Below are 25,930 nucleotides of genomic sequence, written 5' to 3' on the forward strand. Positions count from 1 at the left end.
ACCAGTACTCCACCTCCACCTTGCTGGCGTCTGAGTCGGACTGGAGCTCTCTGCCCTTTACCAATCCAGCCACGGGCCCATCCATCTGGCCCATCAAGACTCACTCTCATTTCATCAGTCCAAAAAACCGTAGAAAAATCAGTCTTGAGATATTTCTTGGCCCAGTCTTGACATTTCAGCTTGTGTGTCTTGTTCAGTGGTGGTCGTCTTTCAGCCTTTCTTACCTTGGCCATGTCTCTGAGTATTGCACACCTTGTGCTTTTGGGCACTCCAGTGATGTTGCAGCTCTGAAATAGGGCCAAACTGGTGGCAAGTGGCATCTTGGCAGCTGCACGCTTGACTTTTCTCAGTTCATGGGCAGTTATTTTGCGCCTTGGTTTTTCCACACGCTTCTTGCGACCCTGTTGACTATTTTGAATGAAACGCTTGATTGTTCGATGATCACGCTTCAGAAGCTTTGCAATTTTAAAAGTGCTGCATCCCTCTGCAAGATATCTCACTATTTTTGACTTTTCTGAGCCTGTCAAGTCCTTCTTTTGACCCATTTTGCCAAAGGAAAGGAAGTTGCCTAATAATTATGCACACCTGATATAGGGTGTTGATGTCATTAGACCACACCCCTTCTCATTACAGAGATGCACATCACCTAATATGCTTAATTGGTAGTAGGCTTTCGAGCCTATACAGCTTGGAGTAAGACAACATGCATAAAGAGGAAGATGTGGTCAAAATACTAATTTGCCTAATAATTCTGCACTCCCTGTATTTATAAATATATATATATATATATATATATATATATATATATATATATAAATAAATAAATATATATATATAAATTATATGTTTATAAATTAGAATGAATTAATCTGGGGTAGCAAGACGTAGCCGTTTTAAATGTTATAAAGGGATATTTAGCATTATCACTAAAGGATATATATATATATATATATATATATATATATATATATATAAAACATGGGGGATGGTTGCACTCACCTGAACATGCTTAAATGGGGTGCTGCTGGGGGCCATATTATACAATAAACAATACACAAGATCCAGCGTACTCTCCTATCTACTAAACAGCAACTTCAATGTTGACAGATTTTAGTAGTTTTTAAAAGTTTTTTTTAAAACACCTAATCTAGGCAAAAAAAATAATGGGGATTTAGTTACATTATATGATCATACATTGCATAAGCCTGCCACAACGTCAATGTACCCCATCTTTGGCAGGTCCTACTCTCACAGTCTAATGTCTAATTAACCCACTTACTTGGGAAAAAATTCCATCTGAGGCTCTCTGCAGTACTAGGCTAAATAGGGACCTGAGATGAGGCACCTGTAACAGGGAGGGGTGCAAAACCAAGGAGTTGGCTAGACTCCCTTAAAAAAGGGTAGTGTAAGGGTTACGCCCGCTTCACAGTGATAGACCAAACTCCCCGTTTAACGCACCACAAACAACCGCAAACAGTCCATTTGCACAACCGCAAGCTCCCCATTTGCACAAGGTTGGATACCAAGCTAGCCATGTCCCGTTCCTTGTCCTCACTGATGTCATTGAAGGTCTCTTCCTCCACCCAGCCACGTACAACACGGATCCCCGAAAGGTGACAACAAGCCCCTTGTATTTTATTTTTAAATGTACACTACTGTTACACCAGATATGAGTTGCACTGGTGTGACACTGTGCCCTGGCAGGCCCTGAAACGCACACGTGTGAAGGAAACTGACTGCTATTATTTCACAGTCAATTTTTTTTTTTTTTAAATGCAAGCTATTGTGACACCAAATATGAGTGGTGGCACTGGGCAAGTGGGCACAGTATACGCTGTGAGACTGACACACACGCTGGCAGGCAGGCAACTGCAATTAGATTACACAGAATAAAAAAGCAGACTGCAGGGCTTTTTGGGGTGCTGTCCTTACAGCCAGGGCCGCCCCCAGAAATTTTAGGGCCCCTAACTCAGCTCAGGGTCTGGGCCCCCTGTGGCCCGCCTTCAATCCCGCCCACAGGGTCCGCCTCCAAATCCCACCCACAGGAATACACACACAGACACAAAAACACACACTGATACAAAAGGACACAGACACACACACACACAAAGATACATACTAACAGACACACATACTGAAACAGAAATATACGCATATAGGCATATGTACTGACACACACATACTGAGACATACACACATATACAGACACACAGGCATACATAGTGACAGATAGATACATACTAACATACATACAGACACACATGCATGAGAACTTACACATACATACACACACCGACATTACATACATACACGCAGACATACATTCATTCATACTGGCATACATACATATATACACACAGACATACTGACATACACTCAGACATACTGACATACACACAGACATTCTGACATACACACAGACATTCTGACATACACACAGACATACTGACATACATACAGACATACAGACATACTGACATACATACAGACATACTGACATACTGACATACATACAGACATACTGACATACACACAGACATACTGACATACACACAGACATACTGACATACACAGAGACATTCTGACATACACACATACATACTGACATACACACAGACATTCTGACATACACACAGACATTCTGACATAGAGACAGACATACTGACATACACGCAGACATACATTCATTCATACTGGCATACATACATATATACATACAGACATACTGACATACACACAGACATACTGACATACATACAGACATTCTGACATACACACAGACATACAGACATACAGACATTCTGACATACATACAGACATTCTGACATACATATAGACATACTGACATACACACAGACATACTGACATACACACAGACATTCTGACATACACACAGACATACTGACATACATACAGACATACTGACATACTGACATACATACAGACATTCTGACATACACACAGCCATTCTGACATACAGACAGACATACTGACATACACGCAGATATACATTCATTTATACTGGCATACATACATATATACATACAGACATACTGACATACACACAGACATACTGACATACATACAGACATTCTGACATACACACAGACATACAGACATACAGACAGTCTGACATACATACAGACATTCTGACATACATACAGACATTCTGACATACATATAGACATACTGACATACACACAGACATACTGACATACACACAGACATTCTGACATGCACACAGACATTCTGACATACTGACATACACACAGACATTCTGACATACATACAGACATACTGACATACATACAGACATACAGACATACACACAGACATTCTGACATACATACAGACATACTGACATACACACAGACATTCTGACATACATACAGACAAAAGGAGATAGGGTCGCACTCAGTCACATCAATTTAAACACAGGGTGCTACTGGGCAAGGGTGCATACATACAGACATTCTGACATACATACAGACATACTGACATACATACAGACATACTGACATAAACACAGGCATACTGACATAAACACAGACATACTGACATAAACACAGAGATACTGACATAAACACAAACATACTGACATACACACAGACATTCTGACATACATACTGACATACAGACATACAGACATTCTGACATAGATACATACTAACATACACAAATACAGCAAATTTTTCTTACCTTTTTTTGCAGGTGGAAGGCTGTGGCTGATGGGAGTAGGCGTGGCTCCAGCGGCGGTTGTCTTTCTTCTCTCCCGCGCGGCGCTGAGGGGAGGGAGCTGGGAGGAAGTGACGGCCACTTCCTCCCAGCAGTACTTTGCGGCTGAGATTTTTTTAAAGGAGCCCGATCGCGCTATTGCACGGCCGCAGCGCTGACCGGGCTCCTGAAGATACAGGGCCCATCGGGTGGCCCTAAGTGAGTGGGCCACCCGATGGGCCCCATTAGCGTGCGCTACACATGGGGCCCGGACAGCCGGGCCCCCCAGGGCCGCCGGGCCCGTGACAACCGTTATGGTTGTCACCCCCTGATGGCGGCCCGGCTTACAGCAGAGATCAGATGAGTCCTTCAGGACTGTAGTGGACACTGAATACACTAGCCTAGCTATTGATTTCCCTATTAAATCAGCAGCAGCTACACTGTCCCTCGTCTCACTAAGAATGCAGCTTCCGGGGGGCGGGGCCTAGCTGTCATGGAGGAAAGACGCACTTCATGTGAGCTCCCTCAATATCTCACTTTAAGCAGCTATCAACAAGCGAATTTCACCCCAGAAGGGGATGACCCAGCAATCTTGCTCCTACCTGACCGACCCGACATGCTTAATAGCGGTCAGCAACTCGACACAGTCTTACTTACCTCCGCGTGGCAAGTTTGGCCTGGTGCTCACTGGGCGGGAGAGGCGGACGATCTCCCGATCCTGGGATGCCCAGGAGCAGCTACTTCCCGGCAGGAGCCGGTCCACCCCTGAGAGGCTGTCTGGAGCTAATGGACGCACAGAGCACAGCCGCCCAGGCTGACATACTCATCTGCGACTCTCCCAATATGGTGGCAGCCACGTGTCCTCCTGGTACCAGCAAAGCATGGCAGGATATTGAGTCTAAGCTGGACAGACTCTTTAATCAATTTTGGAAGCAAATAACAAGCAGGAAGCCCCAACAAGCTCCACCACAGCCCCAGCAAGCTCCACCACAGCTAAGCGAAGCAGTCCCCATTAAAATCCACCAACGCAAAAGGCGTCGAAGACAGGACCGGAGGCACAAACAGAAATGCAGAGCCTTCCCCACGTCAAGCACTTGCCTCCACCTTAAGCCACCACAATCCCGCACCGGACGTGAAGCACCACCAGGACAGATCCGACCACCCGACAAAACAAGCTTCCAACACCTCAAGCCGCGAACCCGGCACTCAGCCAGAGACTTGCCTTTGTTGTTCCAGGTATCAGGGACTCCCAGGGTCTGCACCTGGCGCCCAGAAGGGATCGGATGAGCACAAGCAGTAAACAGCAGCCTGCCAAGCATGTCCCACTATAGCCGATCCTCCACACCATGCCTTTGATCACATTAACTGCTCTCTGCACATTAACTAATCGTAAAGTAGCAAGCGTTTAAACATGTCATTATTTCACCTCCTAAAGAGTTTATTGTCGTAGTTCCTTACATGCCTTTACCTTAACCGTTCATGTATTATGTTATTCACTAGTATCATCTCATGGGGCGACTCACACTTGATTTATAACTAGTGGTGGAGCTGCTGATATAAATACACAGTTGAAAACGTGCAAGCTACACCCTAAACATGACAGCCATCTTTCACAACAATGTACTGCTATATACTCATACCCTCAGTGCAACTAGCCATGATATACGCACGTTCAGCCTAGCATGCTTAAATATAACACACTTCTGTCAAAAAAAAAAAAAAAAAAAGAATGCAGCTTCCGAATGAACGAATGAATCTAAAATGGATGCTGTCCAGGAGGTGGGAGGGTCTGGGAGGGAGGGTCTGCTGCTGATTGGCTGGAATGTGTCTGCTGACTGTGAGGTACAGGGTCAAAGTTTACTCAATGATGACGAATAGGGGGCAGACCGAACATCGCATATGTTCGCCATCCGTGGCGAACGCGAACAAGCTATGTTCGCCAGGAACTATTTGCCAGCGAACTATTCGGGACATGGATAGTCCCATTGCCTCTGGAATGGGAGCTACGGATTGAGATGGTACGCATATCAGTGTCTCAGGGGCTAAATAAGCATTTCTGGACAAAAGTGTCTGATGGGCCTGGGCAATCTGGTCCATACGGTGATCCTGTTCTTAAAATCTTGCCTCATAGGAGGCCATTTGCTGTCCTAAACCTGCAGGGCCCATGGTCCTATCATAATGTCATGATGTAATACCCCAACACGCAGAGTTTAGGATAGCAAGGGACAAGACTAGGATATAACTTATTACCTGGACTTAGAATGGCCAGACTAAACGTCAGACAGAGATAAAGCGTAATCAGAAACGAGACAAGGTCATGGTAACAGAGAGACTACGAAAACGAGAACAAGCCAGAGTCAGGTAGATGGTAATCAGTCACACGGGCAAACAAGACAGGAAAGGGTTAAAGATAAATTCAGAGTCAAGAACAAAGCCATGGTCAATACCAAAATAAACAAAATAGATCAAGGAACGCACTAAAGGGTACTGACACAGAAACCACGATAGGACAAAGTGGATAGGGCTAGGGATGTTTAAATATCCTTTAACACTTTAACACTTGATTGGCCCACGTCATGCCTACGCCTACGCCCCCAAAACTTTCGTGTGTGGGGGTGCTGGAATGACGTGGGCCAATGGGAGCCTGAATCAACTTTTGGCTCCCACTGCCCCTTTAAGAGCGAGCTCGTGACTCGAGCCGTGCTCCTAGTGCCAGATCACTGCGGTCAGTGCATGCGGCTAAGTCAGAAGAGGAGATCAAGCCACATGCGGCTCGTGTGGAGGCAGGAGTGATCCAGCCACGCGCGGCTCAAGCTTAGGAGCCACGTCGGTCCCAGGATAAGGTAAATACAGCCACAACTACTTATCCCAATCACACACCTTTCCTAACGTCCTATCCCATTAAAAGCATATTACCGCGTATTTAATAAAACAGATAGACCCCCTACTTCATCCAGGTTACCGATCGATGGTTCGATATTCTGAGCCCTCTCTGATTTACTGTACACGACTATTCGATATTCCCACAAATTTTATATAGCATTTTATGTTTGTTTGAGACCACCTTAAAAATATCGGATATCGCTAAAAATCATGATCACTATATACTTTCTCTACAAACCTCTAAAACGAACCAAACTACTCATCCATCCGCTATACCACTTTATCCCACCTAGGACTAGTGCCCAGTTAAAATACTTGACTCTTACTTACCCACACTCAGTCATGCCACACACATTTCACCACAACTCTCACTGAATCCCTCTGACTACGGCTAAATTCATCTTCTACATCAGAACACTACTCCTAAGATTGGGTTGTATCCATGTCTCGGGTGTTTCATTTAGAATAGGGGCAGCTTCGGTCTCCTTCAACACTGACACTCCAGTGCATATTATTAAAAGATTGGGCAGATGAAAATCCTCAGTCTACAACCGATATATTCCTCATCCCGAGAAAGAAATGAGGAAAGCTTTTAAAAGTTTGGCTTTGTAAATTTGATGCAATAAATGTGTTTTTCTTTAATACCTTTTCACCCTCTTTGCATGAACCCGATTTACATATATTACTAATATGTTTCTGAACATATATATTATATTATTCACTCACTCACTCACTCACTCACTCTCTGGGCCGGCCTAAGACATCATGGGGGGGATAATGTATAATAAACACAGGTTACTGGCTATGGGAGGGATAATGTATAATAAACACAGGTTACTGGCTATGGGAGGATAATGTATAATAAGCACAGGTTACTGGCTATGGGGGGGGTAATGTATAATAAACAAAGGTTACTGGCTATGGGAGGATAATGTATAATAAACACAGGTTACTGGCTATGGGAGGATAATGTATAATAAGCACAGGAGCCTGGGGGGGAGGGGGATAATGTATAATAAACACAGGTTACTGGCTATGGGAGGGATAATGTATAATAAACACAGGTTACTGGCTATGGGGGGATAATGTATAATAAACACAGGTTACTGGCTATGGGAGGGATAATGTATAATAAACACAGGTTACTTGCTATGGGGGGGAATAATGTATAATAAACACAGGTTACTGGCTATGGGGGGGATAATGTATAATAAACACAGGTTACTGGCTATGGAGGGATAATGTATAATAAACACAGGTTACTGGCTATGGGGGGATAATGTATAATTGAAGTGGAAATCAATCAATAAATTGATTATTTTGTGTATCTGCCCCTGGCCAAATTAAAAAAAAAACAGTGCATGCACGCTCCCTGAAGTAATTCACACCAGACACAAGTTTCAGGTTAATGAAAAACTTGAGGAATGTTTATTAGAGGGGGTGGCATGCCCCTTATAAAACAAAATTACATCATAAGTATTGTCAGAGATAACATTGATTTATTCATCAATAATTGGTTAGGGGTTAAGTGGTTGATTCATTGCTCGTCCTACCGGGTGTGATGTCACTGGCATCTTGCGGGTCTCCCCCAGATTCACAGCGCCATCTTGTTAGTGAGGATGTTATTCGATGACTAAGTGAAACTCCCTGGCCCTAGCGGCCATTTTAGGTAAACTAAGTAAATCACATTATGAAGTTATAAATGCTGATTAAGAACTATATAAAGTAAATAGACATTTTACTAACTAGAAAAATTAGAGTAATATTGATACCGGAGAAACTGACGGAAGCCAAGCACAGAGAGATGGACACAGGTTTCTTCAGGAAGGAAGAGATTCTTTATTCGGTTCACCGATCGGGACTCAGAGGGACTAATGTCACCAAAATACAACAAGTTCTGAGCCCCGGACAATAGTGCAGGCTCCTTATATAGGCACCTAACGCCTCCCATATTAAGCTCCACCCGCACATTCTCTTAACCAATCAAAACAAATAAGAATTAACTTCCTGCTTGACCGCATGGCTTGTCCAGCACAATGGAGGAGGGGAATATTACATCCGGTATTCTTGCACATGCTCCGTACACTACTGATCGTATCTTTGCCACGTGCAACCAACCGACCGATACACCAGTATATGCACGTACACATGCCACGTGGTAATCTCGGCCTACTAAATTTATTTTTACCGAGATTCCACCACATTCCCCCCTTTGATGCCTCTGCTATTTCATAATTACTTGAGGCATCACTTAACCTTGGTTTGCATACACCTCAGGTTACCATGAATCAGACCAGACTTTTCTATGACGTGAATCCCTCAACACACCTCTTCCTGCATTGGTTCTCCCTGATTTAGAGCCTCATATTTATATATGGCCATTATCTGTGCTGCAGCCTTCCTCTCTGCTATATTTTCTATCAGGCTTTGCACAGACCTAACTACTAAAGGAATAAGACATGGCAGGAGTAGACACAACATTAAAATCAGTATGACTCCGCCTACCAATGCCTTAAGCCCTCCAAACTGCTCATACCAGTTACCAAACCAACTACTTGGATTATACCCTTTCCATACCTGAGTAGGCACATGCGCTAGTTTAACCATATGGCTAGTAAGCTCAGCTATTGCCTGCCCTTCGTCATCTATTTGAAGACAGCAATTGCTCAGGTTAAACTTCCCACATACACCTCCCTCTACTGCCAATAAGTAATCCAAGGCTAATCTATTTTGGTACACTGCTGTCCTCATTCTGGTATTATGCTTCGCTAGAAGATTGAGCGCTTGTGAGGTCTCATTAGTAATTATCTCAACCACCGCCTGTAACCTTATAATGCGGTTGAGCATATAAATTGGGGTTCTATATCCGAAAGTACCATCCTCTGCCCAAGTGGCTGGCCCATAATAGTCTATAATACGCTGGGGAGGCCATTCATCATCTTCCCAGGCGCCTATCTCTATGGGTCCTCTTTTCTTCCTATGATTCACATCATACACTTTAACTCCCAAAGTCTCGCCTGTTTCAATAGGTAACAAGAAGAAGGATGGTTTGAGCATACCTAACACACATGCCCCTTCCCAGTCCTGTGGCAACTCCGAATAGGCCTTCTTACCACAGATCCAGTACAAATTTGCTGGGGCTTTCCAACTAGATGTGATGGATAGGTCAAACCATACGTCCTTTAAATTGGCATATCTAGCAAACGGGTTAGATGATTCTGAGACATTTGAAGCCGACCACCAAGTTGTATTCTTTGTATCATCATCATAAGCTTTTTGCCCTAGACAAGTTAATTCTCCTACAGAAGTATTAAACATCATTCCTTTCCTTGCTATGCAAACATAACCTATGATGGAGGTTTTCAATCTCCACTCAGATTTACCTCTAACACTCATCTGATAATCGGCTTGTGAAGATATTAATTGTTCAACTGCCTCAGAACCGGACATTACCTCCTTTGCTTCCCAAGGCCATTGGTCTCCCATGTTAGTACCTCCACACACATAGCAGTTGGTTACATTAAGACTACCGGCAATACTCTCAGCTAAATCTATGAACAGGTTTTTAGCGTTATGAGGGATCTTATTATCTATACTCATCTCTTCATAAAACGAATGGAATACCTGATGAGTTTGGGAGGTTACCGTATCGGTCTCTATCCCTATAAACAATACTGTCCCAGGGTCTAAACCCGTCCCGTATATTTGAAACCCAAATAAGTTACCATATTTATCTAAGAATTGGTCAGGATTATTTATAAGAATATGGACTGGATTGCATTCCATAGACTTACAGTATGGATTGGTAGGCAACTTAGTAACAATCATATCCTTGTCTACTGTCTGTCCCCAAGTTGCCCACCCCACACAAGACCAATATGGGCAACAATTATATTCTCTATTTGGGCATCTTGGACTCACATACTTATTTTTACTACTGGGACAAATATATTTATCATTAGACCCATACGTTCTCTCCCATCTAAGATCCCCACATACATTCCACGGCTTTCTACCACTTGATATCGCTTTACATGCATCAAATAGCAGAACACCTGAAGAATGTACGGATTCTAACACGGTTTTATTTATTAGGGTCCCCTGAGGATCTCCATTCTTGAGGGTCAACCAAATTGTACGGGGTTGATACTCCGGATTGAAGCACTTAGGTTCTCCTACTCCTAAATGGCATACACTATACTCTATACCTAAGTATCTACACCTTGATACATATCCTTTACATTCATATTGTGAATGCCAAATTAGGGTCTGGGAAATATGATTACCTGTTATAGTAGTCTTAATGCAAACCTCACAGCTAGGTGTGTCGGTACCTCTACCTTCCTGAATAATAAAAAACATAAAAATACACATTATCAAGAGCACTTCTTTCGACGTCTTCATCCTCAGTCTTCGTCCATGTGATGGCACCTCAGCTTCCAGGATGTAAGGGCTGCAAGGAATGGAGTTCTGCAGGTCCTCTCTTCCCTTCACAGAGGTCCCTTCGAGACACCCTGGCTATGTCACGTGGGTGAGTGGTCTGGCTTTATTATGGCCGACAAAACACTCACTTACTGATCTAAACACACTTGTAATCCCAATATCTCCTCGTTACTCCGACTGAGTCAGGCGCTTTAACCGGATCTTGCAGGGATTCTCTGGATCTGGGGTAGCTTGCCAATAATCTACTGCTGCTGGTTTAACCCTGGAGTGATGAATCCACGGAGTCACTTCAGCCACCTTTATTGCTGTAGGGGTAGACAAAAGAACAACATAAGGACCCCTCCACTTAGGCCCTAACGGTATACTGTTCCACTCTTTAATCCACACTTGATCTCCTGGATGATAGCTATGAACAGGGGGATAAATATTCACAGGTAATCTATCTTGTACCCATTTCTGTACCTCCTCCATAGTTTTACCCAACTCTACAACCTGCTGCCGGGTAATTCCTTCTCCCAACTGACTCAAATCCCCCCTTAAGTTACCAAGTACGGGAGGTGGACGCCCATACATGATTTCAAAAGGTGAGAGACCCATCCTTCTAGTAGGTGTACTACGAATACGTAACAGAGCTATAGGCAAAAGAACATTCCACTTAAGTTGAGTTTCTTGACACATCTTTGCCAATTGGTTCTTAATAGTTCTGTTCATCCTTTCCACTTTCCCAGAACTCTGAGGTCTATATGCCGTATGAAGCTTCCACTTAATACCAAGCATATGAGTCAGTTGTTGTAGGCACTGGTGAACAAAGGCTGGACCATTATCCGATCCTATAGAGCAGGGTAGTCCATATCGGGGTATTATTTCTCGCAACAGGAATCGCACAACTTCTCCTGCTTTCTCTGTACGAGTGGGACATGCTTCTACCCAACCTGAGTAGGTACACACAACTACTAGTAGGTAGCGATGTCCGCCGGATTTAGGCATTACCGTATAGTCTATTTGAAGATCGGACATAGGGAGTCCCCCCATATACTGGACTCCCGGTGGTTTCACTGGTCCTTGCTTTGCGTTATTCCTAGCACATATTACACATCTTCGTACAATGGCTTGAGTCAAGTTGGACAATCTTGGTATGTAGAAATGTTTTCTGAGAGATTCTTCTGTACTCTCTTCCAGAATGTGTCCCGTTGTGATAGTTTTGGACAATTTCTACCACAAGTGATGCTGGAATAACTATTCTCCCATCTTCTAACTGATACCATTTGTTCTCCAGGTACTTTCCAGGTTCAGTCTTTAACCACTGCTCTTCTTGAGCTGTATAAACTGGAGTCCATTGAGACAGTGGAGTCGGTATAAGAGCAGCTATATGTTTCACATATTCCTGTCTTCCTGATTCAGCGGCACGCTTAGCTGCATTATCTGCCATCCGGTTTCCTTTAGTTACATCACCATCTCCTCTCAGATGCGCTCTACAATGTATAATACCGACTTCTTTCGGTTCCCATACTGCTTCCAATAATTGTAGTATTTCAGCTGCGTACTTGATTTCTTTGCCCTCTGAATTCAATAGTCCTCTTTCTTTATACAAAGCTCCGTGGGCATGAGTGGTTAAAAACGCATACTTGGAGTCCGTGTAGATGTTCACTCTTAAACCTTCAGCCAATTGTAACGCTCGTGTTAGTGCAATTAATTCTGCCTTCTGTGCCGATGTTCCTTTTGACAGTGGCCAAGCTTCTATCACCTTGTCTATGGTAGTCACTGCATATCCTGCATAGCGAATCCCTTCTTTCACATAACTACTGCCGTCCGTATAATACTGGACATCAGGGTTCTGGATAGGAAAATCACGAAGGTACTTGAGAACACTTCATCCATCACCTCCAGGGAATCATGTTGACTCTCAGTAGGTTGTGGCAAAAGGGTAGCTGGATTCAAGGTATTAACAGTCTCTAAATGCACTCTTGGGTTTTCACACAACATAGCTTGATACTTAGTCATGCGGCTATTACTAAACCAATGATTGCCTTTATAGTCTAGCAACGTTTGTACTGCGTGCGGGACTCGCACGTAGAGTTCCTGACCCCGAGTGAGCTTATCAGCTTCGGCTACCAGCAGGGCGGCGGCAGCTACAGCTCTTAGACAAGGTGGAAGACCACTGGCCACTGCATCCAGTTGTTTGGACATATATGCAACAGGTCTTTGCCATGATCCCAAGTACTGTGTCAATACTCCCACAGCCATTCTTCTTTGCTCGTGTACATATAAGTAGAATGGACGTATATGATCAGGTAGACCTAATGCTGGGGCACTCATCAAAGCCTTCTTCACATCTTCAAATGCCTTTTGCTGTTCAGGGGTCCACAGGAAGGGATCGTGTTCTGTACCTTTTATAGCTGCATAAAGAGGTTTCGCCAATATCGCATAACTGGGAATCCATATCCTACAGAAGCCTGCTGCCCCCAAGAATTCCCGCATTTGTCTTCTATTCTTGGGTATTGGTATTTGGCATACAGCTTATTTTCTCTCTGGCCCCATTATCCTTTGACCTTCAGAGATATGGAATCCCAGATACTTGACAGTTGTCTGACACAACTGAGCTTTCTTCCTGGACACCTTGTATCCTGCCTTCCAGAGAATGTGTAGTAGATCATGTGTTGCTTGCTGACATATTTCTCTTGTAACTGCCGCTATCAACAAATCATCTACATATTGCAATAGTACACACTCTCCTGGCATGGACTTGAAATCCAGTAAGTCTTGACTTAAAGCTGATCCAAATAGGGTGATTGAATTTTTAAACCCTTGGGGCAGTCTTGTCCAAGTCATCTGGCGTTTCGAGCCGTTACAGCATTTTCCCATTGGAATGCGAAGATACACTGGCTTTCCGCAGCAATTCGAAGGCAAAAGAAGGCATCTTTGAGATCTAAGACAGTGAAATAGGTAGCCCCGCCCGGAATTAAAGCAAGCAGGTTATATGGATTGAGCACAACTGAGTGTATACTTACAACCGCATCATTGACTGCTCTCAAGTCCTGCACAGGGCGATACTCATCTGTACCGGGCTTTTGAACAGGCAACAATGGGGTGTTCCAGGGGGAAGTACAGAATTTTAGGATACCATACCGTATGAACTTATCCAAATACGATTGTATATTCTTCTTGGCCTTTTGTGGGATATGATATTGCCTTAAGCTCACTGGATAGACCCCAAGTTTCAGTTTGATTCGAATTGGTGGGATATTGCGAGCAAGTCCTGGTGGGTTGTTCTCTGCCCACACTCCTGGTATATTAAACAAGGATTCATCACTCTTAGGGTTTTGGCTAGTCAACACTGTATAAAGTCGCCACTCTTCTTCCTTTGGTACGGATAATGTCATAATACCTGAAGGTCCATTAAACTTTAAGGATGTTGTTCCATTTGGTAGAAACGTTATCTGCGCTTGTAGTTTTGACAACAAATCACGTCCTAACAGTTGGACTGGACATTCAGGCATATAAAGGAATTGATGTTTTACTACGTGGCCTCCCAATGTACAGAGTCGACTTTTAAGAACCGGTTTAGCAGCACTCCTTCCAGTTGCTCCTATTACGGTGATAGTTCTTCCGGATGGAGGAGCAACTAGGTCAGTCACCACCGAATGTTCAGCACCAGTATCGATCATGAACGCACTCCTTTTTCCCCCTATTGATAGATCGACCATAGGCTCCGCTCGGCCAAGGGGGATAGAGCCCGGTCGGTATCAATAGTCCTCCATGACCGTGTCCGCCAATTCTACAAAGTCCCTATCTTCTCTATCGCGGGATCTCTGCGCTGCTGGATAATACCTGTCTTCTCTAACACTTCCTCTATTGCTACCATTATTCCCTCCAGGACCTCCTCTACCTCTCGCTCTGCCTCTATAATTACCATATCCTGCCCTAGGTCTGTCTCTCTCATACTGTTCCCTTCGCGGACACTCACTTCTCCAATGCTCTTTTTCCCTACAGTATGCGCACTGATTTCTACTCAGGGGTTCCCCATTCCACTTACTATCGCCTCTATCTGTTCCCCTATATACTTCCTTTTCCCTTCTATCTACGCCTGCGATTGCTACCGCTAGCATATCTGCCTTTCTACGCATCTTGCGCTCTTCCTCTTTCTTTGTCTCTGTTTCCCTGTTCATGTACACTTTATTCGCTACCTCCATTAGTTGGGTTATGGACATCCCTACAAACCCTTCTAACTTTTGTAGCTTGCGCTTTATATCTCCGTAGGCTTGGCTGACAAAGGCAGAGTTAACCATCCGGGAATTCTCAGGGGCCTCCGGATTAAAGGGGGTATACAAGCGGTATGCCTCCAATAATCGGTCATAAAAGACACTGGGCGATTCATCACATTTCTGCAATACCTCAGCCGTCTTAGACATGTTAATCGCCTTCTTTCCTCCAGCTTTCATGCCAGCAATAATAGCGTCCCTGTATGCTTTTAAATGGGCCATATCTGCGCCATTGATATTCCATTCCGGATCAGTGTTTGGATAATGTGCTGCGGCCCATGCTGCCGGATTGGCCTGATTTTGTGTACGGGCCACTTCTTCCAGCGCTTTAATTGCCGCTTGGTTTATCCTTGTCCTTTCCTCGTTATTAAAGAATGTCATAAGCAGTTGCTGGCAATCAGCCCAAGTGGGATTATGTGTCTGGACTATGGAGGTAAACATAAACGAATACTGGATCAGCATATTGTATCTGGCCGTCACCGTTAATGTGTGTCGGGCCAGGAGTCAATCGAAGTGACATTTGATAATGTCGGGGTTGTAGGGTACCGGTCAATTGTCGGGTTAGTATGGGGTTTCGTTTAGGAACATCAGTTAGGGGTTCCGGTCGAGGGGTAGTAAGACAAGGGGATGGGGACGCTTTACTGAGGGGGAGGTCGGTGAGTAAAATATTCCGGGCCGGGCTAGGAGGAGCCTGACCAGGAACTAGAAATGGCGCCAAATCTGGGTAGGTGGAGTTGACAGAGGTAGGTACTGAGAGGGGAAGGTTTAAAACAAGAGGGCTGGGCTCTGAGCTAGAGGAGGAAGTAGGTGGGGACAACGGGGCAAGGGGAGGAGCATTTCCAGCAGCACCTCCTCTTCTGGTGGAGGAGGAGTAAGGGGGCGGCATAGGGATCTCAGACTCAGGAGGCGTGTCCAAAATGGGCGTAATTACGGCCTTAGTGGACAAGCGAGTCCTGGCCACCATGAGGCGACATTGTTCCTCGTGGCATACTCGGATCCATTTTGGCGAGTCTTTTACGGCCTGCCTCCAACAATCAATATATGGAAACTGGCCGTAAAGTTCAGGCCTACCTGATACAGCCACGTGTACACGCTGTACCAGATTAGGATCCAAACTGCCACGTGGCGGCCATGCGGCAACCAAAGTAGGCCATTCCCTACTACACAATGTAATCAAGCGTGCAGGAGACATCTTTACCCCAAAATCACATACTGTATATCCCTTTTTAAAATTCTTTATCATACATCCTAAGGGATCCAAAATCGTCGAATCTGACGCGCCCATACTTAACAATGGAGCGTCGTTTCCAACAGAAACTATACAAACACTCTACCAACGGTCACACCCGTTCCCTCGGCAACAGCACCACGTGGTACAGTTACTAAGTGAAACGCACACAACAAAACACTCAGGGAATTCCCGTACACACACAGCTGTTACACCAGTCACTAAGTAACTAATACTGTGCCCTTTGGCGAAACTATACGGTCACCCACGCTATAATTCCCTATATTTGAATTACCCGTCTATAACATACCCCAGTAACATCGTCTTTACAAACAGTAGTTACAGTACGGTTAGCATAGGTTAAAGTACAATTTAAAGTCACAGTACAATTAGTCGTGGTTATGGTGTTAAAACATGCAACATAGACGACAATTATTAGTACTTATTTACAGTATCAGTAATTATACATGGTTATGGTACCGTGCGCTATAATACAGTTACACACTATTCACACTCTCGCTAGACGGCAGAGCTCACGCTATCTAGCAAGATATACACGCTACTACAACAATCTTTAACACATTTACAATTCCCAACTAATCTATTGGCCAGTACCTTGATGGACTACCTAAAACTATCTACATACGTTTTGGTTAGCCACACTGCCCAAGCACCACATATAGCGAACTAGATGGCGGAATTTACAACAGCACCCTTTTAGTCTATTTACTCTATCAAAAATCTAGTGGGTTCCAAATTTACACGCCTTCCAACTTAGCCAAGATAGGTTGAGATCTAGCGGACCGAATTTACACAGACGCCGCTTAGTCCCCCGGTCCCTCCGACCTAGCGAACAAAATATACACCCTAGAACGCTAGTCTAGACAAGACACCGGTGTCCGGCTAGGGCTATTTACACCAGAACCCCGCCTGACTCCAAACCAAAATTAAACGGGCTTACTAAAGGGCGTTTAATTGAGCGGTGCGCCTTCGCTCCTTCCCTCCACTGGAGGGGGCAGATTCCAAATAACCCCTTATGGGCCTACCGCACAATCGGTATCCAATACCCCTAGTGGGTCCGCCGTCTAAAACAGCGGTCGTCTTACCTCCTCGTTCCTGAACCTGGGTTCACACTCATCAAACGGGGGCACCCCAGCACTTACTACGTAGAGGCCGATGATCTCCTGGACAACAGACCAGTGGCGCTGAGATGAAGGGAGGTCCACGCAGAAGTTCAGGGGTGCAGCCGTAGAGAACGTGGGCAAAGATAGACCGTCTCACGCCTCTGCTTCTCAGCTACCGTTGAACGATGAGCTTCCCGGCCCAATGCACCAAATGATACCGGAGAAACTGACGGAAGCCAAGCACAGAGAGATGGACACAGGTTTCTTCAGGAAGGAAGAGATTCTTTATTCGATTCACCGACCGGGACTCAGAGGGACTAATGTCACCAAAAAACAGCAAAGTCTGAGTCCTGATCATACAGTGTAGGTCCCTTATATAGGCATGTAGCTCCTCCCATAATCAGTTCAACCTACACATACTCTTATCTAATCAACCGAATAGAGACTAAAATCCTGTTTGACCACATGGCTTGCCCAGCACAATGGAGGAGGGGAAATACTCGTATATCCTGTATTCCTACTTATGCTCCTTACACTACTGATTGTATCTTAGCTACGTGTAACTGACTTAACTGGTACATCAACATATGCAAATGCAAATACCATGTGGCAATCTTGTCTTAGTAAATTTATTTTTACTGAGATTCCACCACAACTTCCCTGCTTTCAAGTTTGTCGTGCAGGCTATTTTTGCTCCTAACCTCCCCCCCCCACTTTCTTTGGAATGGTGGGGGTTATCCCAGTCCCTACTGGACTGACCTACACAGCTTACTGTACTATGGCAGACAGCTTTTGCTACTAACCTGCAAACGCCTAAGGTTCTCAAGATGGCAGAGAGGCCTCCCTCGATGGCACAGAGCCTGACACCGAAGTGTGAAGATACCACCAAGCTGCATTTCCCTATGGGCTACCATATTCCCTATTATGTCTGATGATTGTGGGAGTAGGCTGACACCTCGGCCTAAACTGATCACTGGCCTACTACTAGTGAATGTGACCCGGTGAGAGTTCCAGAGACAATTTTGTTATATTTTGCTTCATTCTGTTTTCTCTGCTCAGCTATCTTTCTTATTATTTTTATGTAGACCGTATGGAGCATCCTTCCTGATCTTAGGTTCAGCACCAGTAGTTTAATTGTTGCCAGACTAGGCTGTTCCTAATATGCCTTATCTTATTTTCCCTACACCTGGCATAGTCCATATCAGCGTGATTACCTAACTTGTGTTGAACATATTAAACAGAGATGTCTTTCTTGCCCAAACCAGGCAAGGCGTCAAACCACAAAAACAATATTTATTACGTTACTAAACCACAATTTTAGTGTTAAAATTAATATCTAAAAGCCTTTGAATATCCAGGGCGGCGAGACATGACCACCGAGCGAGCAGGATGCAGGCTGAAGGAGCTCTGCAGCATTACTGTAATTTTATCCTCATATATTTGGGGAACCTATGTCTGGTGCCTGTTGCATTGAGTACCCCTGGATTTCTGAGGTGGTCTCGGGCAGCTGTCTCCTCTGCGGCCTGCTACCTAACCTTTGGCGTGAGAAACAGACGATCTTCCGTCTGGGATCTGCATCACCTTTGGAATGTGCTTGGTTGCCCCACCCACTGGACAAATCGATCCTAGTTTCTACTAAAAAGCTTCACCTCATTTTGGTCCAGATACTGATCTATTCAAAATGGCCACCGCATGCAAGCATGATCTCCAGAGCCAAGCGCCATGAAGCCTCAACTCAGTAAGCATCCTCTCACAATTTTACACCATATGCAGGCATTTCTGGGTTAAACTGATGGAGCACTCAGGCCCGACACAACCACTACATGTACCCAAGGAAGGTCACCAGTGCAATGGTGGAGAGTGGCTTGAGAGATCCACATTGGGTATGTCTGTCTCTAAAAGCCCAACTCCCACCCTGTTGTGCTCACCAGGACTGAGAAGCCTTCGAAGTTCACTCCCAACATGTCATCCTCACAGATGAAGGGCTACTCTACCCAGGAGACGACACCCTACTGCTAGACAAGTAGTGTTGTCCAGGCACACTGGTGCAAACAGGCAGGGTGCCCTCAGGCATGATAAATTAAAATTTCAGCTCCTGAGCAAGCTTGGGTCGAGAGGGAAATCCTGCATTGAATATAACAGGCCATTATTGTTTATGTTAATGAAGTGGTAGCCCAACACAGGTCCGAATAAGATAGAGCGGGATCAGATTGAGGGGGTAGCGCTTAGGTGGATAATAACAGAGGAGTTGGAGAGTAATCTGTCCCAGTACAGTAGTCAGAGAGAGGTCAATAAAATCCTTTATTTATAAAACTAAAAGACACACACATGCTCGCTCACTTGCCTCAACCACCACTACTGTGGTTGTATTGTAGCAGTGGGTGAGTCAAAATCTAAATAACTATGTAAAGGTAATGTACAGTAGAAAGGGGAGTGAAAAAACAAATAGATGGACGGACAAATACTGGGCAGATACCCAATTCCGGGGTTAAATCAGTACACCTCCGGAAAAAATGGCTGTTCAGTGCCTACAGCACAGTATAATATGGCAGAATATATAGTACAGAACTATGTATTGTTTATGGACACAGCAAGTATATATAACAGATGCCCAACTTGGGAATTGGGTGACTGTCCCTCCAATATGTATTCATCAGACCATCTCCTAGGTCCTGTGCTGAGGCTTACTTTGCTGCAGCATATTTATACAATGAGTTACTACTTCAGATATGGCTAGTGGTTTAAGTATCATGATAATCTTGTAGTTTTCTATGATATCGCTAAGCTTTTCTGATATTCAAACGTTTATCTAGCTTGTTCTCTTAATTTCATAAAATTGTTCAAGTACTCCAGATGCCATGATATTGTTAAATTGTATTGATGAATCACATAATATTGCTGTTGTGGCTTCCTACGTTAATTTGTATACCATTGCATAGCAATAAATAAAGAACGAAAATAAATAAATAAAAGTCTTTGATTATCCAGACATAGAAAAGAAAAAGAAAACTTCTGAGTAAGACAAGCAGTTGTAATATGTATGACTTATTCAATAGAGTGATAGAAAGCCATATACCAAAAATAAAAAGCACTACAATAGTCTTGGAAAAAATCTTTAGAAGTAGATGTGTGTGATTAAAGTTCTACTAACAGAACAGGAGATAAGAACTTCTAAATTAAACACAATGTGCTGTAAAAAGTAGACTTTTTTTCATAGAGACTGTGGAAATCACAACCAGGTGAGGTACGGCAGAGGCTGTTTGAGCAAAGTGATTTAACTCCTACATGGCAGAGAATTGAGCAGAGACACTGTAGGGGAATAATTTATCCCAAAACTGCATCACTAAGCTAAAGTTGTTTTGGTGCTTAGAGTATGCCCTTAAAGGTCTACTCCAAGCAACATACCCACTGGAGCTCACTGTCTTAGTTATGGTGTGTCAGGGTACCTGTTGTCTCTACCTCTGTGGAGGTGAGACACTTGGACGTTCTTCCTCGCAAAAGGGTTGAATCACTCGTTCCTCGCGGTTCCCTCGGTCGTTTACACGCCGGCCGCGAGGGATCCACTTCCTTTTATGACGCGGCGTTCAGTAGCCGACGTCATGACGACAACCCAACCCGATCTGTCAATCAAGCCCCAAGCACGAATGAGGATTCGTCGGGGGCGTGATTACCTGTTTGGATCCAGGGTATATAATAGGGCTTTCTACATTTGTTCATTGCCCTGTCGTGGTTCTAGCTTGTCTAGTCACTCAGTGCTCTTGTATTCTGTTAGTTTCTTTGGTTTTGACCCGGCTTGTCTGTTCTACCTCGTTTACCTCTATTACCCTTTGACTCGGCTTGTCTCTAGCTTACCTGCTCTCTCGTTCCCTCGACCTCGGCTTGTCTCTAGACCATTCTTTACTTACTACTTACGTTAGTCCGGCCATTCTAAGGTCCGGTATACGTACCCTGTACCTGTTTGTACTCTGCGTGTTGGATCCCTGCCCCGATCCTGACATTACGACAGGGCCAATGGATCCTGCAGGTACAAACACTCAGGTTGGTCCTTCCGATTCTAGATTTGATGCCATGGATCACAGAATGGACCAGATGGCTCTAGCGCTGCAAGCTTTATTATATCGATCTAGTAATCCACCGGAAGAGATGCGAGCCACGTCCATCTCTTCTGTAAGTTCAGGTCTAGAAGTAGCCACTGTAGGTGCTTCTTCCCGTATTACACCTCCTGTACGTTATGGTGGTTCTCCGGAGAAGTGCCGTGGTTTCTTAAACCAAATTGGTATTCATTTTGAATTACAACCTCGCTCTTAACCTACAGATAGGGCAAAGGTTGGATTCATTATCACACTCCTCATTAATAAGGCTCTGAGATGGGCCAATCCTCTGTGGGAGAATGATAACCCGTTAGTCTATAATTATAATGCCTTTGTCGCTGCTTTTAGAAGAACTTTTGACCCTCCAGGTAGAAAGGTCAATGCAGCTAGATTACTATTGCGCCTTAGACAAGATAACCAAACCCTTGTGGATTATGCACTAGAGTTCAGGTCTTTGGCGGCAGAAGTTAAGTGGAATGAACAGGCCTATATAGACGTATTTGTAAACGGATTATCTGATGTAATTCTAGACGAGGTGGCTACTAGAGAGCTTCCTGAAAATTTGGAGGATTTAATTTCTTTTATTTCTCGTATTGACGAACGTTTAAGAGAGAGACAGAACACTCGAGATAATATTCGTAGACCTTCCTTTAAACTAGCTCCTTTATTTCAAAGTCCTCAAATCACTATCCCATTTTTTTCTGAACCTATGCAGATAGGCAATACTCGCCTCTCAGAAGAAGAGAGACAGTACAGGAGAAAGGAGGGGTTGTGTATGTATTGTGGAGTAAGAGGGCACCTTCGCCTAAATTGTCCTAATCGTCCGGGAAACGCTCGCACCTAAGTTTCTCTAGAGGACAGGCCTTGGGTGTTTCTATTTTGTCCTCTATACACAATTATAAAGATCACAGGCTTCTGCTACCTGTTTCTTTAGCATGGGAGAAGGGAGTAATAAAGACTATGGCATTGATAGACTCCGGAGCTGCTGAGAGCTTTATTGACCAAGTTTTTGTTTCTAAACACTCTATCCCATCTCAGCTAAGAGACACCCCCTTGGCCGTTGAGGCCATAGATGGTAGACCATTATCTGAACCTGTGATTTCTCATGAGACTATACCTGTTATTTTGACTGTTGGTATCTTACACGAGGAGGGTATATCCCTTATGCTTATCTCTTCCCCTTCTGTTCCTATAGTTCTGGGGTATCCATGGTTAAAGAAACATAACCCTATTATTGATTGGGAGCTAGGGGAGATAACTTCATGGGGTCAGGGTTGCCAGGACAGGTGTTTACAGAAAGTCTCACCACTTTGCGTAGGTAATACACCGGTTAACTCCACCCAGTCTACAGACTTACAAATACCGTCTCGGTATATAGATCTAAAGGCAGTCTTTGACAAGAAGAATGCTGATACTTTACCTCCACACAGGTCCTTTGATTGCAAGATTAATCTCCTACCTGGTACTATGCCTCCGAGGGGCAATGTATATCCTTTATCCACTAAGGAGAACTTAGTCTTAGAGGAGTATATCCGTGAGAATCTAGACAAGGGATTCATTAGGAGATCATCCTCGCCTGCCGGGGCCGTTTTTTTTTTTGTGAATAAGAAGGATGGCGCGTTAAGGCCTTGCATTGATTACCGTGGTTTGAATAAAATAACTATCAGAAATGCATACCCAATCCCTTTGATTACTGAGCTCTTTGATCGTTTAAAGGGTTCCAAGATTTTCACCAAGTTAGATCTCAGAGGGGCGTATAACTTGGTGAGAATTCAGCAGGGAGACGAGTGGAAAACAGCGTTCAATACTCGATATGGGCACTATGAGTACACGGTAATGCCTTTTGGGCTCTGTAATGCACCGGCAGTATTTCAGGATCTGATCAATGAAGTTCTTAGGGAATTTCAACAGGATTGTGTTATTGTATATTTGGATGATATACTAATACACTCTAGAGAAATTGAGACCCACCACAGACAAGTCAGAAGGGTATTGAGCAAACTCCTACAACATGGGTTGTACTGCAAATTGGAGAAATGTAGTTTTGACCAATCTCAGATAAACTTTCTTGGTTACGTGATTTCTGGGGAAGGCTTTAAAATGGATCCGGATAAACTCCAGTCTATTTTAGATTGGCCATTACCCAGGGGTCTCAAGGCCATTCAGAGGTTTATTGGATTCTCCAATTATTATAGGCGCTTCATTAAAGGATACTCTTCCATTATTGCTCCTATTACCAATATGACCAGACAGGGGGCTGACACTAAGACTTGGTCTACTGAAGCTCTCGTTGCCTTCAAGACACTTAAGGAACTTTTTGCTTCTGCACCAATTTTAGTTCACCCCGATACAACTTTACCTTTCCTACTCGAGGTAGACGCCTCAGAGACAGGTATAGGTGCCATCTTGTCTCAAAGGTTAGGCGTGGATAAACCATTACATCCATGTGGGTTTTTTTTCCAAGAAACTATCTGGGACTGAAAGCAGATATGATATTGGTGACAGGGAACTACTAGCTGTTATCATGGCTTTAAAGGAGTGGAGACATTTATTGGAGGGGACCTTGCATCATGTTACTATTCTGACGGATCACAAGAACTTGTCTTATATTGGGGAGGCCAAGCGCTTATCCGCCAGACAAGCTCGTTGGTCCTTGTTCCTCACCCATTTCAATTACGTACTCACTTATAGACCTGGTTCTAAGAACTCTAAGGCCGATGCTTTGTCTCGCCAACATGAACCTTCTTCTATATCTGAGACGGTTTTGTCTTCTATAGTTCCCAAGTGCAATATTATCGCCAACACTAGCCTCAGGATTCATTCTCCGTTGCTTGCCGAGATTATGAAGCTACAACATCTGGCTCCTAGACAGAGTCCTGAGTCACGGTATTTTGTTCCTGCTGAACTCCAACTAGAATTGCTACAATGCTTTCACAATAGTAAGGTGGCTGGGCATCCTGGCATTCGTAAGACATGCTCCTTAATAGCCAAAGATTTCTGGTGGCCCTCCTTACGTAAAGATATTAGGGATTTCGTCGAAGCATGTGAGGTCTGTATGAAGACTAAACGACCTCAGACGCTTCCATGTGGGCTTTTGCATCCCTTGGAAATTCCCGAGAAACCATGGACCTGTTTGGCTATGGACTTCATTGACGATTTACCTGTTTCTAAAAAACAGACTGTGATTCTCACGGTGGTTGACAGGTTTACTAAGATGGCTCATTTCGTGCCCTTACCTAAACTTCCATCTTCTCCTGAATTGGCTGAGATATTCGCTAAAGAGATATTTCGTTTACATGGGATACCTTCCGAAATTGTTTCTGATAGAGGTTCCCAATTTGTTTCCCGTTTTTGGAAGTCATTCTGCTCTCAAATGGGTATCAAATTGAATTTCTCTTCTGCCTATCATCCCCAGTCTAACGGAGCTGCTGAACGCACTAATCAAAAGATCGAACAATATTTGCGTTGTTTCGTTTCCGAACACCAGGACGATTGGGTTGGTCTGATTCCTTGGGCAGAGTTCGCACACAACAATCTCGTTTGTGATTCTACTCGTTCTAGCCCCTTTTTCATGAATTATGGCTTTCATCCCTCCATTCTTCCCTCGGTTTCTCCTTCCCAAGGAGTACCGTCGGTTGATGTTCATGTTGCCAATTTGAGGAAGTTGTGGGATCAGACTCGACAAATTCTTCTGCATAATTCCATGTTGTTCAAGAAACACGCTGATAAACATAGAAGGGCGGCTCCAGTCTTTGTTCCAGGGGACAGGGTATGGTTGAGTACCAAAAACATTCGCTTGAAGGTTCCTTCTATGAAATTCGCTCCTCGTTACATTGGACCTTACAAGGTCCTGACTCGAATTAACCCAGTTGCGTATCGTCTGGCTCTTCCATCTGCCTTACGCATTCCTAACTCCTTTCATGTTTCTTTGTTAAAACCCCTAATATGTAACAAGTTTTCCTCCACTGCATCCTCCCCTCGCTCTGTTCAGGTTGAGGGACAAGAGGAGTATGAAATCAATTCCATCATCGATTCTCGTATCTCCCGGGGGAAGTTACAATATCTGGTTGATTGGAAGGGATATGGTCCTGAGGAGAGGTCTTGGATACCTCAGGAGGATGTGCATGCGTCCCGCCTCCACAGGGCTTTTCACTCCCGTTTTCCATCTTGTCCCGGTTCCTTCCGCCC

This window comes from Pelobates fuscus, chromosome 9, assembly GCF_036172605.1.
Source record: "Pelobates fuscus isolate aPelFus1 chromosome 9, aPelFus1.pri, whole genome shotgun sequence".
Classification (NCBI taxonomy): domain Eukaryota; kingdom Metazoa; phylum Chordata; class Amphibia; order Anura; family Pelobatidae; genus Pelobates; species Pelobates fuscus.